This window comes from Marmota monax, unplaced genomic scaffold, assembly GCF_021218885.2.
Source record: "Marmota monax isolate L192 unplaced genomic scaffold, Marmota_monax_Labrador192_F-V1.1 WCK01_AAM20220418_F8-fsc00071, whole genome shotgun sequence".
In the NCBI taxonomy this organism is placed as follows: Eukaryota; Metazoa; Chordata; class Mammalia; order Rodentia; family Sciuridae; genus Marmota; species Marmota monax.
The window spans coordinates 8,034,178-8,052,779 of record NW_026695217.1 but is presented as its reverse complement, the minus strand read 5'-3'; the positions used below and the strand labels follow the sequence as shown (position 1 = coordinate 8,052,779).

The 18,602-nt window shown below is 47.9% G+C and overlaps 1 protein-coding gene across 2 annotated transcripts in view; it reads right to left on the bottom strand.

Annotated features, from left to right (window-relative positions):
• The window catches only part of Sipa1l2 (signal induced proliferation associated 1 like 2), a 138,757-nt gene extending 120,355 nt beyond the window's left edge, over positions 1 to 18,402 (bottom strand). For both annotated transcript variants that reach the window (XM_046432069.2, XM_046432068.2), the window contains exon 1: positions 18,289 to 18,402. The gene's annotated coding sequence lies outside the window, so the exon portion shown is untranslated. The remainder of the gene's footprint in view (positions 1 to 18,288) is intronic.
• Positions 18,403 to 18,602: the final 200 nt, after the last annotated feature.

The following is an 18,602-nucleotide window of genomic DNA, read 5'->3' as shown; positions in this document are numbered from 1 at the left end:
CGCCTCTCTAACCTGCACTCTGGCTCACATCACCGAGAGGAATAGCACTCCTTGAACACAATTCTTCTGACTTTAAAACGCCCACCAAAATTTGCTTGGCTTTTCTAGGTGGTCACAGTTGTGCCCTCCCGGCCACCTGCTCCCAGGCCCAGCCTGAGCCTACAGGCTCTTGAGAACACATCAGGCACTCAGTGGCACACACAAGGAGCACCTCGGTACAGCTGCTCTGCGCAGCACCAGAAAAGCACCTTCCTGAGCATGGCCAGAATCTCCCAGCCACCTTTCCCAGCACACATTCTAGCTCCAGGCAGCAGTGTAGAAACTGGGGTTAGCGGCCCAAGAGGGTGCACAGCTCAATAATTCCTGGGTCATCATAGTATCTAAACCATGGTTGGTGTCCAAAGAGCTGACAGAACGCGGTATTACAAACCCTGCACCCATTCCACTGAGGTTACGCTGACTCCAGAGATGCAACTATTTAAATCATAAAGATAAGAACAGGACTTCTGAATTTCCAACGGCACAGTGCTACTTCTCACACATGTCACCAGCATCTGCCCGTGTGTGCCCCTACTGCTTGCTTCCTGAGACAGTGCTGGGCCAGACACAGTCATCCCAGCTGCCTGACAGCACCGAGCCACACGGCACCCAGTTTCACACCACTGCGAGTTCGTCAACACTGTGTGTATGCTACAGGTGTCCTTGGCAATGGCAAGAGAATGGACTTCAACATCCACTAATGCTTTCTGTCCTAAACCACTGCACTCTGATGCTAAGAACCAACTTCAGAGTATTCAAACACGGTTCTTAAATCATGCTTCCATATGTCACACAAGCTAATTCACAGAGATAATTAGCCTTTGACACTGCATTTAATTTAATAAGCCATTTCGGAATTTTAATAGAAGCATTAACAGGCGTGAAAGAGTAATGAACTACATTTTGAGACCTTATAACTTACAAATTAGCTAATTTTTATTTTTAATGTAAATGTCAAAAAGCATAGTATCAAAGGGCTGGCAATTATTCTGCTAAAAAGACATGAAAATGATCTGAGTCAAGGTATGTCTGCTTCCAATGATAAGCAGAGAGATTCTATGGTATTTTTAAAGCAAATGCCAAGAATCTCTTGAAGCTTGGTGGCAACACGGAACTACTTCCCATTGCCCGTGATCTTCACAGGCCCCATCAGAAGAATGGAACTGTGAGGGTTAAATGACGTTGCTGTGGTAATTCCTTCAGTGCCTCACCAATAAACTATGACATTACTCATTAGTACTAAAAAATATCCTGGAATTAATGCTTTTAAATTATACATGTGGGCTGGGGTTGTGACTCAGTGGTACAGCGCTCACCTAGCACGTGCTAGGCGCTGGGTTCAATCCTCAGCACCACATAAAAAATAGAAAAAATAAAATAAAGGTATTGTGCCCAACTATAACTTATAAAAATATTTTTTAAAAAATTATTCGTGTGTATGTGTTCTTTCTCACGTAGCAAGTTTAAAGAATGAAGTCAGAAGGTAGAAAAGCACGATGCTTAAGGTCCAACATACAAGACCAGCAAATGACTTTCAAAGGAGATCTATATGTGTGAGACTCAACAGACTACAGATGCTCTCATGGTGAAGAACAGGTACCGAGAACATTCAGGAGTAGAAGGCTAGTCAACATTTACTAAGTATGTTCCTTAAAAACTTCTGTTAAATACACTCAAAAGAATAGCACAAGGGAGACTGCATAATACAAGAAAATCAACCCAAATTATATTGAACCAGGAAATTATAATGAGACAGATTAATCATTTTTAAAGAAATATAATAGACATTCAAATAATTTAATAGCATGTTTCTTCTTTTGCAAAATTAGTATGTTCATTTTAGGAAAACAAGTGCAAAAGGACAAAGATAATTACACACATGTAACACAACATAAAATGTAAGTAATACAACAAATTTTTAAAGTATCTTGGAACAATACATATGCATTGTTAATTTTCCTGGGAAACTGGGATATATACTACTCCATAAGAAAATTTTTTCATTTACTATTCTACAAACATTTTTCCACGTTATTAAGTAGTCTTGTAAGATGTGTAATGGATTTAAATTACTTGATTACATTCAACATCAGAAGTCCATTTTACTGCCAATATTTTTCACTAGAACCTGCACTACGCTCAATATCCTCACGTGGTTTCATTGGGGTAAAAAGACCCATACACAATTAGAGCTCTACCTAGAAGATGCAGAAGCCTTGCCTGAAGTAGGGAGCACTGGGAAACAGTACTGACCCTTCTCCTCTGACCTCCTGGCCTGTCCTGGAAGGGCCTCCAGGCACAGGGGCAGGGACCTGGCGATCTCGCACATCTTGCCGGGAACAGAGAATATTTAGACAGAACTACTTGCAAGGTGGCCAATGTCCAGTGGGACTTGCTGCAGAGGACAGGCCACTTGCATGTGGCAAAGACTCCAAAACAACAGAAGACAAATTAACAGGCTGGAACACAGAGCCCATGCCCCCTTTCAACACGCTCCCTCCCTCCGCCCTCCTGGCATGGGTTCAGCCAAGCATGTGGTCCTCTCCCTCAAAGACAGCTTACTTAGCATTTTGGTGTCAGCAGGTAACTCAAGTTAATAAAGGCTTTCCTCTGTGTACTGTGTGCCCATCCTGCATATTCCACAAACTTGAGGCACTCCACGTGCACCCAGAAACAGACCAGCACGCCCAGAAAGAAAGAGGTGTGGGTCAGACATCCATGCCAATGAAGAGCAGACAGCAGTCACCCTGGCAAGAGTGAAGAGGGGTCACTGGGTAGAGGGGATCCAAAATACCATGACTACATTCTAAATCACAGCCCCAAAATAAATCCTCCCAGGAACTCCCAGCCCACTAGCTGTCTGCAATAGGCCAGACTTCACAAGGTCAACACATGATCTGACAGCAACCCACATCCCTTTTAAAAAGGGGCAGCTGGTTTTTAAAAGTAACCTATTTTAGTAGTTTGTGCCCCACAATTTTATCCTGATCCTCTGAAAGGCAATTATCATCCACAAACTATCCACAGACCAGACCAGATGTGGCAGAACTTGAGTGATGAGCACCTGACTGAGACCATGAGGATGGCATTATGATGGTGATGTTTTATAGCTAGCTGTCAACTATAACGCAGAAGAGTGCAACACCCAGACTCCACCATGTTCAAAGGACAGAGGAACTTGTCCTACCCAAGAGTGGGGCCCCCTATCCAATGATAGAACAGGGTAAGTTAAGGAATGCAACATTGTTTGTTTTCCGGATAAAAGTTTAAAATGAAGAATGAACTTGCTAGAACTGTTTCAGAATCTCTTTCTGTTCCCATGGACACTTCTAGGAGATGATCTATCACAGGTGTCTGCTGTGATACGTATTCCCCCATAAAGCTGTATGTCCACCCAAGCCTGACTGGCTACCAAGCAAGAAGCCACTTCCCACACTGACACCTTCCAATGCCAACCTGCTTAATAGCTGCCCGGTGAGAGCACTTGGCACTTCGCATGGGGACTGGACTCCTACCAGCATGAATCTAGTTACAACTACACAGCAACTGAGAGTCACAGGAGCAGCTAAGACCAAGTTCATTTCTCACAAGCAAACTTTCAGGAACAAAGCTGTAAATGTGTCTTATTCCCATCTTGTGATAAAATGTGTCCAATCACTTGTATCTACTTAATAATTAGCCCTCACTATGTTCTCAGAAGGACCCACCTGCACAGGATTGCAACTGGAAAAAGAGGAGCTTCCTAGGTTCTTTCCACAGAGAAGTTCTGCAGCCTGCATTGACCTAGAGGAGCTTCCCGAGCAGGCAGGAGAGCAGCAGGGGCTGTACAAAGCAGGCTTCCAGGGCTCAAGCAGCAGCAAGATCCGGGCCAGGGCCTCAGAGGACAAGAGCAGGAAGATCCACCTCACTGATTTCTGTCGTTTTTTTCAAATGGAAGATTTAAGGAATTCAGAGAGAACTCTATAAACAGATAAACACCTGTATGCTAGCCAGTATCTGCCTCCAAGTTCTAAAAACAAGAGAATAAGCAAGCACACAAACAACCCCTGGCCCCACACACATGCAGTGCAGCAATATGTCACCCCATACCAGCCACAGGAGGCACCACACCCACATCCACCCCCAGTAGTCGGGTCACATCAGGGCCCAGGGAAGGGGCTTGAACACAGACACAGGATGGGCACAACACCCAGGCAGGCAGCCCAGCAGCTTCAACCCTCACTTCTAAATGATGCTGTGACCTCAGCTGAGGCCTCAATCAGGTGAGGAGCATTGACATTATAGGACCCTTAGATGACACTGAAGCAACCCTGAGGGGAACAGTGGCAAAGCTGCAAAAGCCCACACAAGGAGCAGGAGCATCATGGCAGGCACCCCACAAAGCACCATGTTCCCCATGGTGTCCAGGGGACCTTCCCCATGCTAAGAGTGTTCCATGCAGCCTGCCAAATGCAGAACTGTGTCCAGACAATTCCACAAGTCACCAGGAATTTAAAATTGAAGGACAGAGCAAGGATTTAAAAATGTGAACAAAACAGAAATACTACTATTAGTATTAGATTAGAAGGATCAGGCTGTTGGAAACTTCCAATTAAGTTATAATTCAATGACAAAAAATGCCAAAAATGTTTTGATGAGCGAGTTAGCTCATCTCAGCTTAGAAAGAACAAAATATGATCTTTCAGATGCTATGTGCTTTTTAAACTCACAAAACTCACCCCACCTCTGAGCTGCAGGCAGTCAGGCAGGCTCTGAATGCAAAAACCTACAGATCCCCCCAGGACCAGAGGCACGGACAGCAGGCTTCTGTTTTGAGTCAAACAGTGACAGCACTGAGCAGGAAGGCGCTGGGCAGAGCACCTCCCTTAGGATCACCAGTGCACTGGCAGCTTCCCCGCACCTCCCACTCCCACAGACACAGACTGAGAAACCTGGCCTGGTGCAGGACTCCCATCCGCCCCATCCACCCACACACCAACCAACACCACCAACTCTGTGCCCACAATGTCTGTGTAAGCAGAAAAAGATAAAAGCTCCAACAGAGGGAGCACTGCTGCCAGGGCAGAGGTGGGTGTGAGCAGGACCCTTATGGGAGAATCCAGCGCCTGGCTCCAGCAGGCAAGTGGTCTCATCACTCCCTACGCCACAGGCCGGTCTCACTCACCCACGAGTTTCACGTTCCAGCAGAGACAGTCACAGCCCTCAGAGTCCACACACACGGTCAAGGGCCACAGCTCTTGTAGCCCACAAGTCATGTGAGAAACTTCCAACTGCCTCAGCAAGTCAGAAACACCCCCTCTGCAGCTGCCTACCACAGCCACTGCCCCAAATCAAAGGAGGCTCAAGACCGCGCCTCTGCTCAGCTATCCAGAGCAGCTGTGCTCCCCTTAAGCGGGAGGTTCCTTGAAACCACCCATGCTTAAGTCACTGGCAAAAATTAGTAAGATCAGCGTTCCCCACCCGCCAGAGGCGCACCCCAGCAGACGGCAGCAACAGAAGAGGGATGGACACCTTGTGCAGGCTCTCCAAACATGAGCACTCCCGTGACAGAGCCCGTTCACCTTTCCACCTCAGAAAAATTTAAGTGTCATGTTTCAAACAAGAGTTCAAAATAAATTTTTAGTGGGAAGTGACAAATGCAGCCCTATCACGAAGTTTTCTTTTGTGCACCATCATTCCAGAACATGAACACTCCAACCATCAGAATAAAAGTTTTAGGGCAAAGCTGGACACAACTCCTCAGCCTGGAGCACAGGAGCAAAGCCTGTTCTCTCCAGCACCCAGGAAAAATACCTGACCCTCTAGAAGGGACGCTTTGGTCTGGCAGCTCCACACCTCCTTGTGAAGCCACAGAGTAACCTAGGACTCAATGCAGGACCAGCACAGTGGCCCCACCCCACTGCCACACCCTGACACCTAGGGACACTGGCCACATGTTGCTATCTTGGAGCCCAGCACAGGATGTGCTGTACGTGGCCCCCAAAGTGACCACATCAATGGGTTAGAACTGGCTTCAAGGGTCCCTCAAGGTGCTAGCCAGTGAGCTTCCTTTCAGGTGCAAGCAGTGTGGTGTGAACTCATCACAGGCCAAGTGCTTCCCAGACCCCAGCTCCTCACGGTGCCTGGCCCCAGGTACCCAAGCAGCATGCAAGCCAGAGGATTCTGCTCCCCAGGCCCCTGTGAGACCTGTAAGCAAGTACTGTGACTCCACTCAGCAAGCGACCGACCAGGAACAAGGTGCTCAATGATGCCCACCATGTCCCACTGACACTGCTCCCAAGTCCTGATACCTGTCTGCAACCTCTGTCTCCTTAACCAGAACTAAACCACACCACAGTCTAGAGCAGAGGGTGGCAGCAACTTCCTCCAACAGCGAAAAAAAAAAACAAACTAAAACCAATTTGGAGAAATATCACCCAAACTGCCCCATCCAGAATCACCAGACAGCAACACCTCATCTAGCCCCACAGCCCAAGGCCCCAGAATCACACCTGCTCTGAGAGCCTGCATACCTGAGTAAGTAAGTGCACACACCTGAGTGCCCAGCAGACAGGTGCCCCACCCAGCTGACCCTCTTCAGGATACCACAGGGTCGGTTCACAGGTGTAGAAACTGAGGCTCCTGAAGAGGAAGCAGGAGGCCTCCGGGCACCACAGCCATGGAGCATCCCTGTGATCCACTCAGAACGCATCCTATGCCTTGGCATCAGAGGACAGCAGCCAGGGTCCCCACGTCACAAGGAATTTCATCCTGCCACAGAAGCGGGTGCCAGCAAAGCCCCAAATACCAACACCAGCATTAAATGAGGCATCTCAAGACATCAGGCGGGGCAGAACGGAAGGACACTATGCTAGTTCATAGACCCAGGCCCAGGGCTGACAGTTGCAAGGCATTCCCCAGCAACCGGAGGTGACATGTCATTCCCAGGAGAAAGAGCAGAAGTGAAGTACACCCAGGGAACCAAACCTTCAACTGACCCATCTCCTGGGCCGACCACTGCAGACTGTTCAGTGTGCTGGAATGAAGCTCTGGGACAGAGAAAGATGGTGGATGGAAGGACCTGGGTCGAGAGCATCAAATCGGGGAGAACTGCCCACATGCCAGACCTCACGTTGTCACTCAGGACAGACAGCTTCTTGGCCAGGAGCAGTGGCACACACCTATAATCCCAGCAATTTGGCAGTTTGAGATAGGAAGATCACCAAGTTCAAGGGTAGCCTGGGCAATTTAGTGAGACTCCATTTCAAAATTTAAATAAATAAGTAAATGGACTGGGGGCATGACCCAGGGGTAAAGTACCCCTGGGTTCAATCCCCACAATTCCCAGTATCACCAAAAAACAAAAAAAGAAAGCCTGCCTCTGTCCTGTCTGACACTGCATTCAGAAGTGTTCCTGGAGCAGGGAGGATGACCACCCTATCAATCCAGCCCCTCAAGAATCTCTCCACGCTGACAGCATGAGGCACACACAGAACCACCATCAGCCAGGACAGCTGATGAAAACCAGTTTGCTTAAGGGCTCCAGAGGCTCAGCAGCACAGGGCTCAAGGGGCAGCTACGAGGCCCGGAAAGCTACAAGCCAACCAGATTCTACATTGCCAGGCAACACCCCTTCAGTGCAGACTTTAAAATCTGGTTCTTCAGGTCTAGTTGGTTAATCTCCTCATATCATAAAACTGAACTCAGGAAACTTTAGTTTTAATAACTGCTACATTTAAGCTACAAAGGATCCCTCAGCTTTGTAGAAACACAGGTATATTTTTTTCACCTTGTCTCTCAAGCAGCCCTCACAATTAAGCGGCTCCAGTGGCAGGGTTCATCTCTAAAAGCAAAGTCTGCCCAGGATGGTGAGCCTGCAGCACATACCAGCAATCCCACAGTGGGCACTCCCAACCCCAAGCTCAGTGGGAAAGACCCCACGGGCAAATGGCCATACCAGATGGGACACCACATCCCTGCAGGAAAAGGGAAGCAGAAATGCACCAAGACATATGAAAAATCATCTGACAGCCAACACAGCCTTCGAAAAGGGCAAGCAATCTAGTGGAGGGCAAAGCAAACCTGGTGGGTAAAACGGCATGAACTGCAGGATCCCACTCAGGTTGATCTTCATTCACCAGATCAACTCTTAGCTATGGCAGAAAAAGAAACAGTCGTTTTCCTGGCCTGGGGTGGTAAAGTGACTGGGAAGAAACAGGAGAGAACTTTTTGCAGTGGTATCAACATTTCATATCCTGGCAGAAGTATGGATTTATCAACATTCCCAAAATGATACTAAAAATATGTGAATTTCGTTCCATAAATTTCACCACAAATAATGCAAGTATTGAATCCACTGCCCACCTGTGTGCCGAAGTGCTTTGTAGTGAGCTGATCTGATGTGGTGTGCGCAACTTAGGAGATGCAGCTAAAGGAGGAGAGGGCCCCGGGTGAATGGGAGATGGAGATGGGCAGAGGCAAGAGTCCAGTGTCAGCCACAGAGAGGCTGGGTGGCGGGTGTGGGTCCCCCACACCACAAGGTACTTTCAACTCTCTTATAGAGAGATTAGAAGTGCAAGATGTCAAGGGAAAGCATGTGTGGCTATGCCCCATTCTGGATTTTAAATGAGAATGCAAATCTCTCCAGCACTTCCTTCCTGGGACACAGAAGTAGACATGAACCAAGGGACAGCATGGGTAACTGGAGGACAGCCCACAGAGCCCACCAACAGGCAGGATGCAGTGACACCACCACTTTCTACAGCTGTCTTTTCTAATGTGCCAGTTTAAAACTGATTGGTGGCATAATTCTAAAATATATGGCTTCTGGGAATCAACTATATGTTGCAAATGCCTTACTATAAAATCTCAAAACACGACCCTGAATTTCAAATATTATACTTTGACCCTGAATTGCAAATATTATACTGTGTGTAGATTCTCTAGACAAACAAGTGAAATAGATTCAGTTATTTCATACCAAAGTAGTGCTTATCTCTCAGGTGCATCCAGAGTAACTTTTCTTGTAGTTTATGACACACTCTATAACTTCTTTCAAATTGTAAGAAAAAAATCAGACTGCCTATCTTCCATGAAAGAGAAGACAGTCAGCTCTTGGGAGACACTGCCCCTTGCTTCTCCTGGCTGCTGCTTTTGTCAATAAAGTCCTTTTCTGGAGCCATGAGACTAACCAGACAAAAGAAGAGTCTGGTTTTGAGCAGGTCAAGATCAAATGAGAGTCCCAGGATCAAATGGGCAACTGAGACCCCTGCATGCACTTGCTGGTCCCCACAGAACCAGGAGAGGACAGGAAGACACTAGGAAGCACTCAAGTCCTAACTATTTCCCAAGCTCACCCCAAGTCCCACTGCGTCTCTGACCACACCCACCCACCATTCTTAGCTCCCAGAATGTCCCCCAGAAGAAGTGTGGTGCCATATGTCCTCAGGTCTCATTTATACAGGAGCCTGTTCCTGATACACAAGACACTCACAGCTGAGTGGGCACTGGCTACTCACCTATTAAGGAGCCCTTCCACGGGCGACAGACCTCACAGTTACACATTCTCTTCTCCAAGTGCACAACATGGGGAGTTTCATTATAGGAGAACCCACAGGTCCCTTTGAGGCCTAAAGTCCTAGGTATTGGTTGATTTGCTGACTGTGTCCCACTCTGCCTAGGGCTGGGGACAGGGATGAAGCAATGTCTCTGCCCTCAGGGCAGCACACCCTAGGGTGCAATGACAATCTACACACAGTATAATATTTGCAATTCAGGGTCCTGTTTTGAAATTTTTATAGTAAGGCATTTGCAACACATAGTTGATTCCCAGAAGCCATGGCAGAATACCAGAGGGTAAAAAGACCTAGAGACTGTGTCTCATTTTAAAAGTAGACCACCCTTGCTGTCCAGGGGGAAACAGCAAGTTAGACAAGGCCACCAAGCAACCCTCACCCACCTCATCCTTTGCAACAGCAAGAAATTCTAGTTCGCTTCTCTATGATGCTCCACATAGCTTGGGGGGAAGAGGCCTGCTTGTTTGTTTGATTATCATCCTTCTCCTTCATTTTACCTTTTCCAGAAAAGCAGGTTAAGGTTCAGTTTTAACAAACTAATCTTGGCAGGGATAGCAAGGAAAACCAAAGATATCCCTGCTCCAAGAAAGCAGGAGCCGTGGTTTACACCTCCGCTGCCCGGCGCTGAAGCTCAGAAAAGCGGGTTCCACGGTGAGTCTGAGGACCGGCCTGGCACCTCCCAGCACTCGCACACAGCCCAGCTGGTCCACATCCCCTGGCTCCACAGCTCACTTCCCCGAGAACCCAGGCTGTGGTGCCAAGCAGAGGGATGAATTTAGAAAGCCTGACAGAACCACACACACTGCGACAGCACCAACAGACATCCTGGATCTGTGGGAGCGCAGCAGTGATTGCGTCAGAACCATGCCGCCTGGCGAAACGCCAGTTTTAAACAAACTGTCCTGTTCCCTACCAGGGGAACAATGTTTTGGCACAGTGCCAACTAAGCATTTCAGTGAGTGTTCAAATCCAGCTTCACTATTAATGTTTTATAATTCAATGACAAGGTGAACAAAGTCTATATGGGCTGCATCTGCAAGGGTGTTATTTTCTTTGTTGAAAGCATTTATTCTTTGGGTGAGTAAAGTACTGTGGATGAATCGTTTTAAATATTTAAATGCCTGAAATTTATTTAGGGATTCACATTCAACTGGCTTAAACAAAGATTATGCAAATCTAGCCAAGTATAAATGCAAAATAAAAATTGTTTTCCTCTTATACTTCCTTTAATCTTGGCAAAGACTGGGAGGCTAAAGAAATATTCTCTGCATGACCACAGAAGAGCCCACCAGCTTCCCAATAAAGGCACTGCCTGGCTCGGTCCACCAAGCACAGCATTCCCAGCTGATAACAGCGCGCTGGCTTACAGATCAGGCATTCTGTACACAGAACCTGCAGTTCACAGGCAGCCCCGCCATCCCCAGGGATGGTGAGTAGGCCCCTACGCCGCACATGCGCACTCCTGCTCTATTCCTTGCCCTCTAGTGCCCCCTCCCACAGAGATTAACTGAGGGCCCCCTCCTTGCAGGCAGCTGCAGGGCAGAGTGGGGAGCTCTGGATGTGCTATCAAGAGGCCTGGGTTTGAAAGAACTAATAAGGTTCAGAAAGCCACTTTCCCCTTTAAAGCGGAGCCTCTGCACCTGTAAAGGGGAAGCCAAGCCAGGCAGAAGGGAGAGCAGGCGCCACCCAGCCCGTGGTCCTGAGGCTGCAGAGCCAGAACAACAGTCTCCTCACACTTAGCCTTCAGAACTGTTGAATGGGTAGACAGACCCAATATTCCAAACAAATGACTTAAAATGACCTTTCAATAACAAAACTTCCTGATGAAGTAGATGCTCCTCTCATTCATGAGGGCACGACTACAGCGCTCTACAGCTCTGGTCATGGCAAAGAGGTAGTAGGGTGTCCCCAGTTTCATGCAATGCAGTGATGCGTGTTGTCAGCATAGTAAAGACACTTCTACCGGCAAGATCCAAACCACAGTTAGTGGGTAACTACCATACTCAGGGCATCAATAACAATTTGCAACCCTCAAATTAAAAGCACTAAATCAACAAAAGGTATACTCTTTGCATGTTATAAATAAAGTTTTCAAAAGTTATTCCGGTATTAATTACCACTGCTAATGTGTTGGGACATGAAAGTCTACAAATAGTGCTGGCAACTCCAAGTCATTTCTGTCCATTCATCTTTATTAATAAGCCCAACCTGGAAAGTGAACTGCTGCCTCATCTGATTCCAACAGGGTTGGGAGTCATCAGCAGGGGCCAGATGACACCTGGGAAGGGGCAGGGGTAGACCACACCAAGAACCACAGCCCACTGATCCAGGCTTGGAAGGGCCCCTACACCCAATGGCACTGCTATACCCTCCTCAAGACTCCTGCACCAGTTCCAGCTCAAAGTTCAACCACAGCCCATTTCAAATGACCTGGAAAAGATACAGGAAGAGATGCAAACGGTTGTTTACAGAGCTCATTTCCAATAAAACAGAATCAGAACTTGAAGCAGCACTGCTTAGTTTAACAAAAGCAAGACACAGGAAGTTCCTCCACATTCAAACCCACAACTCCCAATCATTCTTAAACAGATGTGCACTGCTGGGAGCCAGTCCTGTGGCAAAGCTCGGGGAGCACAGGTGCAACATCTCTGGGTGCTTGTGTTCCACAGAGGAAAGACATGGTGTAATGGCAGGCAACGGCAAGTGCTGGGGACCAACACTCCAAAGGATGGTGGGTGGGCGAGGAGTGGCAGGGGTACAAGCAGGGCTGGCCCCTCTCCACCTAGTCCCAGCCCTCCTGCTCCTGGAAGGACCAAGCCAATCACATATGGACAAAACAACACCATACAGTTGTGCCCTGAACATTGTTCATACTCTCTGGAAGTTTCTGGGTAGCCAAACAATTAGTCTAGTTCTATCCTTATACCAGAGCTGGCTGTGACAGTATGCTTGCTCCAGGGCTGAGTCCAACAAGAAACTCTCCAAGGAGAACAGTACCGACCAAGACATCATTCCCCTCCAAATCAAAGCCCAAACCATGTAACGCATAATAGTTCTGGGGAAATACAGGCCAATGTCAGAAAGGACCTTAGGAAAAATAATGAATGGGAATCACAGGGCGATGAGGAGTGGAGCATCCCCATGAGAGGCTGCAGGCACCTAGAAACTCCTCAAACACAGGAAGGAGTTCCATAGCCAGAGTGGTGGAGCAGCGGCTCCAAGTGAGGGCCACAGATTTCGAGGGATGACAAATGAACACTGAGGTACAGAGAAGGCACCTCCGCTGCTACTCATTCTTCATGAGATATACACTGTCTTGCACATGATGTCTCCGCATGGCAAAAGGTGCATATACGCACACATGTGTATCACACATGTGCACAGTCAAGGTTGTACATGTATATGCATATGTGTTCAGACATCTGGGAGCTGGCTGTGCAGCTAGGATGCACAGAGGAAGAAACTTCAGGAACCTACTTCCAAGCAACCATTGTTCCTTGGATTGAGGCATTAAACAGTTGAAACAGTAGCATTTCCTCTGCAGGAAGGATCAAACTGTAATTCCTAACATCACTATTAGAACCTTCAGTACAAACAGGAACCACATCCCAGAGCTATTCCTGGGCCACCGGAATCCCACTGTTGCTTGCACAAGGAACCAGAGCCATCAAGACACCTGGGGACACAGTGAGAATAGTGCTGTGCTGGGGACATGGGTTACCAGAGCTAACAGTCAAAAGGTTCTCAGCCCACACAGCAGTTTGGCCTGCCCGACATTCCCATTTCTCAAAGAAACAATTTTTAACTGCTCAGATGGTTTATTCAGATTTTTTTTTGACTTTAGAGTAACTGAAGACACATACAGCAGCCTTTGGACTGCTGGTCTCCTGCCACCTTCTCAGGAGAGGCAGCAACAGCAAGGGTGAAAGTAGAGCACCCACCTGGCAGAGCTTCAGGTGCCCCACAGCTGAAGCAGATTTACCTGGGAAAAGGGAAGAAGTGTATAAACTAAAGCACCAAGAAAACAGGACAAGACTGTGGCTCCCATCCCCACTGTCGGGAAGCAACTCAAAATACTACCATAACCACACTGAGAAGCAAACTTTCCCATTAAGTCCCAAGGATTCCATTCTGTAATACTGCAACAAAACTAACTGAGGTGCATTAAAATAGGTTGGAGATCACTACCAAGGACTTATCTATGTGACTGTTTTAATTTATATTATGTTATAATTTTCACTATTAATCATATGTATTTTTACTACATTTAAGTTTTTATACATGTTACATGATTAGGATGATGGGACAAATGGGCTGAGAAGGTTCAAGACTTCCTCATTTTTCCTTTGTCCTTTCTGGTACCCAAGGTCTTCAGAAGTCACGGGGTCCCCTAGTTTCTACTCACCCAGTCATGAAACATGTATTATTTTCTAATCACCAACTATATGCAAAACAGGGCTTGACTTCTCAGGGACACATTAAGAATGACTCGCTTCTTCCTCACAGCAACCTGGTAGGCAGAACCAGCAAAGCAGCTGGGAACGCGCTTTCACAACCCTGTGCAGGAAGGCGGAAGGTGGCCATCACCAGCAATGGAGCAGCACTTCCCCCAGCCCAGGCGTGACCCTGGTAAGCCTGGAAGGAGCCCTGTGGCTAATGGGACACAGCTACTGGTGCTCAGCCAGCTCACCAGGCTCATCAGGACACAGCCCAAGGGACAATACTGAACTAAGACATGCACCGTGTTTCTCTGGGAGGACAGGCAAAGGTGTTAAGTGACAGGATCAAATTCCCAAAGCACCCTGGGAGGAACCAGCCAAAATAAAGCCCAATAAAGGTCATGCACACCATGGCACGAGTATGGAACAAAGAGCATAAGGCTGGTGACCAGAAAGCCACCAAGTCAGAGAAGCCCAGAGGCGAATGCAAACTCAAGAGCACAGCAGCACAACAGCAGGTGGCCAGAAAAGATGTTCCTGCTCTACTCTTCGAGGTCAGGGGCAGGCAGGGGCACCGGATCCTAGGCCCAGTTCCTATTGGGACTGTTCCATAACTGAACTACCTCTACAGAAGGATGTGTTCTGATGGCCACCAAGGCAGTAAAATGTGGATAAACAGGTAGAATTAGGTCAATCCCATTAAGTCAAAAATCTTTCTAGTTCTAAAGGCCATCTAAAAGGTAGCACTCTCACCCCTTACTGGCCATGCCTGGGTACTGCCAGAAGACCACCTGAGAGATCGCACAGGAATTCGAGCATTGAGGAAGGCTGAGCGGGGCTGTCCATGACTTCCACATCCTGGTCCTCTGGGGACATTCTCAGTGCTCCATGCAACAGGAGAACGAATGGGCACATGGGCATGCAGGTAGCTGGGTACAGATGTTCTCTCCAGATGGGAAGAGCCCCCCCGCAGACTGACAGCATATACAACCTTTTGATTATATCAATTCATCTTGATGCTTAGATGATGGAGAGTAACTGCTATTATTAATTTCAATATACTTCTGTAGCAGTGTTAAATGCAGACAAATATGCCCATCCCTAAAATTTGTGGGTTTTTTTTTTTTAATTTTACAGGGGATGGAAATAAAAAGTGTAAAATCAGGAAAAGATAACCTTTATGGTCCTTTCTGACCCAGAGATGCTAAGACAATGACATTCACCGAATACCTTCTTCCTTCCCATCACTCAGGTCACCATGCAAGGTCAAACACGGATAAATACAGCAAGAAGCCAATCATACTAAACAAGACATCTTATAAGAAAGAGGGCCCATACAACTGGTCAGACCTGGCCCCGTCCCAGGACTTCTGCTCTTCGGAACAAAGCTTATGAATCAAGTTCAGAAAGGATCAAAATAAATTATCCCTGAAGTTGTAAGGCATTTAAATTCTTACCACACAGTTACCTCTCCTTTAAAAAGGATCATAGGTAAATGCAACTGAAATAGAAAAGTTATGAATCATTGACTTCAAGGTAAACCAAGCAGCTATTGCCAAAACAGGTTTCAAACACAAACATACAAGACCAAGAAAGACACAGTCAGGAAAACATAAACTATCCCAGCCTGACATTTGCATTATTCTGATAATTTTAAACAATAAAGAAATCTAAACTTCTGGTACTGAAGGAGACTGTGGAAATACCTAACCCCAACTCGCCTCTGACGAGCAGTAGAGAGGAAGCTTGCTCCCCCAGCACCCCACCACCACCCTGCCTGGTGCCTTCTGCCCACCCTGAAAGGGAGGCAGCTGCATTGACAGAAGCAGCAGAGCCACAGTTCTGGGTTCTTTAGAGCTCTGCTTCATACTTTATTCAGGCTTAAAACAGAGAAGAAGAGCTAAGTTTTTCAGTTAACAGTAACAGCCTAACTTTTCTTCCAATCTAGTATATCTTTGGAAGCTGTATAACACTAAAGCACCATTGCAAGAAGATCAGCTCTTCAAACACTGGATGACTCCTCAGTTCCAAAAGGTAACCAGGGCATTGACTCCTTGGGACTGGGGAGCAGGGGCTGCACACAGGTAAACCTGCAGTTCTTCCCCATGTCTGTAGTTAATGGTTCTGATGCCCAAAGTTTTAATTATCAAACCATCACCCCTTCAAGACACCTGTTACTATTTCCTCACTTTCAGAAATGGACAGATTTTCAAAATTAATAACCCATTTCTCCCCTTGCCTCAGATAAACAGACTCCAAGGTGGACAGCTGTTGACTGAGCTCAGGTATCAGGGAACCCCAGCCTCAACGGAAAAAAATAAGAAAACTCCAAACCCCATGTTATACAGCTTTAACTACTATACTGTCACAGATGCCAAGTCATGACAATCTGATCATTTCACTATTAGCTAAAAGTTACAAACCATAAAATTTAAGCTCTTTGAGAAAGCCTAATACTTAAAAACATAGAAAGCATTTTACGAAAAAAGCCATCTGGGGGAAATCCAAGGCCCTGCTCCAAAGCCAGAAGCTACACCCCACATGTGTATTCCTCCCTTTATTTTCTGGACCAAATGCTTGCACTGCGTCTTGCCCAAACTCCCCTCACCCCATCTATAGGCAGCAGGTGGGTAGTGATAAAAGCTATTCCTCATTTCACTTCACTCCCTACTTCCCAGATGTTTGCTCAGTAGCTTTTATTTTTTCCTTCAGCTACTTATGAATACACTCTAATTTAGAACAAACAAATTCAATGTGTCATAGTTTACGCTGAGCAAGGCACACAATAAATGACAGCTATAAAGATAACTTCAAGATATTTCTCCAGCTTATAAATAAGTCTGCCTACCAAGGCAGGATTTACACAGGCTGCTGCATTCTTGCTTTAGAATTAAGTATTTAACAGCATAACTGGGAGACGGCTGCCGCCAAACCGGTCAACGACAGGCAATTGTACCTGTCACAAAAGGTTTGTGCTAAGAAATGAAGATGCAAACATCATCTGGGGAGAGGAAATGAAGCCGCCCGACACAATCCCTGGTATGAATCATACAGACACACTCCAAATGCACCTCTTCCCAAATGCATCAGCTGGTCTCCAGGAACAATTCCTGCAGTGTATGCTCACAGCTCAAGAAAGACTGCCCTTTCCCCCGAATTATCAGAGAGACATATCAAACAGCAAGATCATATAAGTGGAAACATTATCTAAATAGAATTACAAAGCCCACTCAAGAACTCTGAATTCCCCCATAAATAAGTCAAAACACAAAGACATTTCTAAATATGTAATCTCGGTAATCAAGTTCTCCTTTGAAATTCACCTTTGGGAATGCCAGAAATGAAAGGACAGTTTTTCACGCCTGCAAAATATTGGTTTGTATACCTCTTATAGGGAAAAGAATATTAAAATAAAGAAAAGTCAACAATCCTGGAGATTTTCTTCCTTTCATTACTATTTGTAAGACTATAAAAATCATAATCTAGATTGCAGAGAGGCAACTCAAATGCGCAGTTTACCAAAGGCTTGTCATAAGAAAGCCATCTAGTGTTAAAGTTTAGAAATGAAAACTGCAGACAAAAGAGGCAAAGAAAAGAAAAATTTGTGAGACTATTTTGAACTTACTGAGCAAACCCATGAAAATCGCCAAGGTTTTTGTTTGTTCGCTTTCCTTTCTAAGCCAGCCCTGTCCAAACCAAGGCGAACTCTCAAACTCAAAGCAAAGCCCCCGAGGTCCACAGCGCCGTTTTGTCCTGAGAGCACAGTTCTGCGCCCGGCGCGCCCGCCGTTTCCCACACTCGGGCTGGAGTCACCCCGGGCTGAATTATCTCGGCGAAGCAGGTTAATGATGACAAATACCTCCCGGGGGGCGACGCCAACTAGTTCCCGGCTCTCGCTCCGGAGGATGAGCCGCAATTGATTCTCGGGTTGCGGCGCGGCTGAGATTGATCTGAGGGCGCGCACGGGGACATCCCGCACGCTGCGGGGCGCGGGCCGGCCGGCGCGGAAGGGCGCGGGCCCGCGCTCACAAAGGGCCCGCGAGCCCCGGGACCCACCCCGCAAGGTGGCCGGCCCGCGCGCCCAGCCTCGCCGCCGCATCCGCCCCGGCCGGTGCGCGGCGATGGGCACGACCCTTCACCGTTCGCCCGGCGCCCTGGAGACCCGCGGACCCCGGCTCCCAGCGCAGCGCCCGTCCGCGCGCGCCCGCCGCCCAGCCGGCGTCTCCCCCGGGACGGTCCCCGCGCCCGCCACGCACCTCAGAGCCGCGGTCCCCGGACCCGCTACGGCCCGCGCGCGCAGGACGCGCCGCCACCTCGCCGCCCGCCGCCGACCCGCGCGGCCCATCGGCCCGGACTCCCCGCCGCGCTCGGGCGGAGGCGGCGCACCGCGGCGGCAGGAGCTCTGGCTGCGCGGGCGGCGGCGCTGCGTCCTCCTGCCCGGCTCCGGCTCCGGCTCCGTCTCCTCGCCGGCTCCCGCCGCCGCCCGCCGCCCGCCGCCGCCCCCGCACCGCCCGCCGCCTCCCATTGGCGGCCGTCTAGGACTGCCGCCTCCTATAGGTCGCCGCTGGGA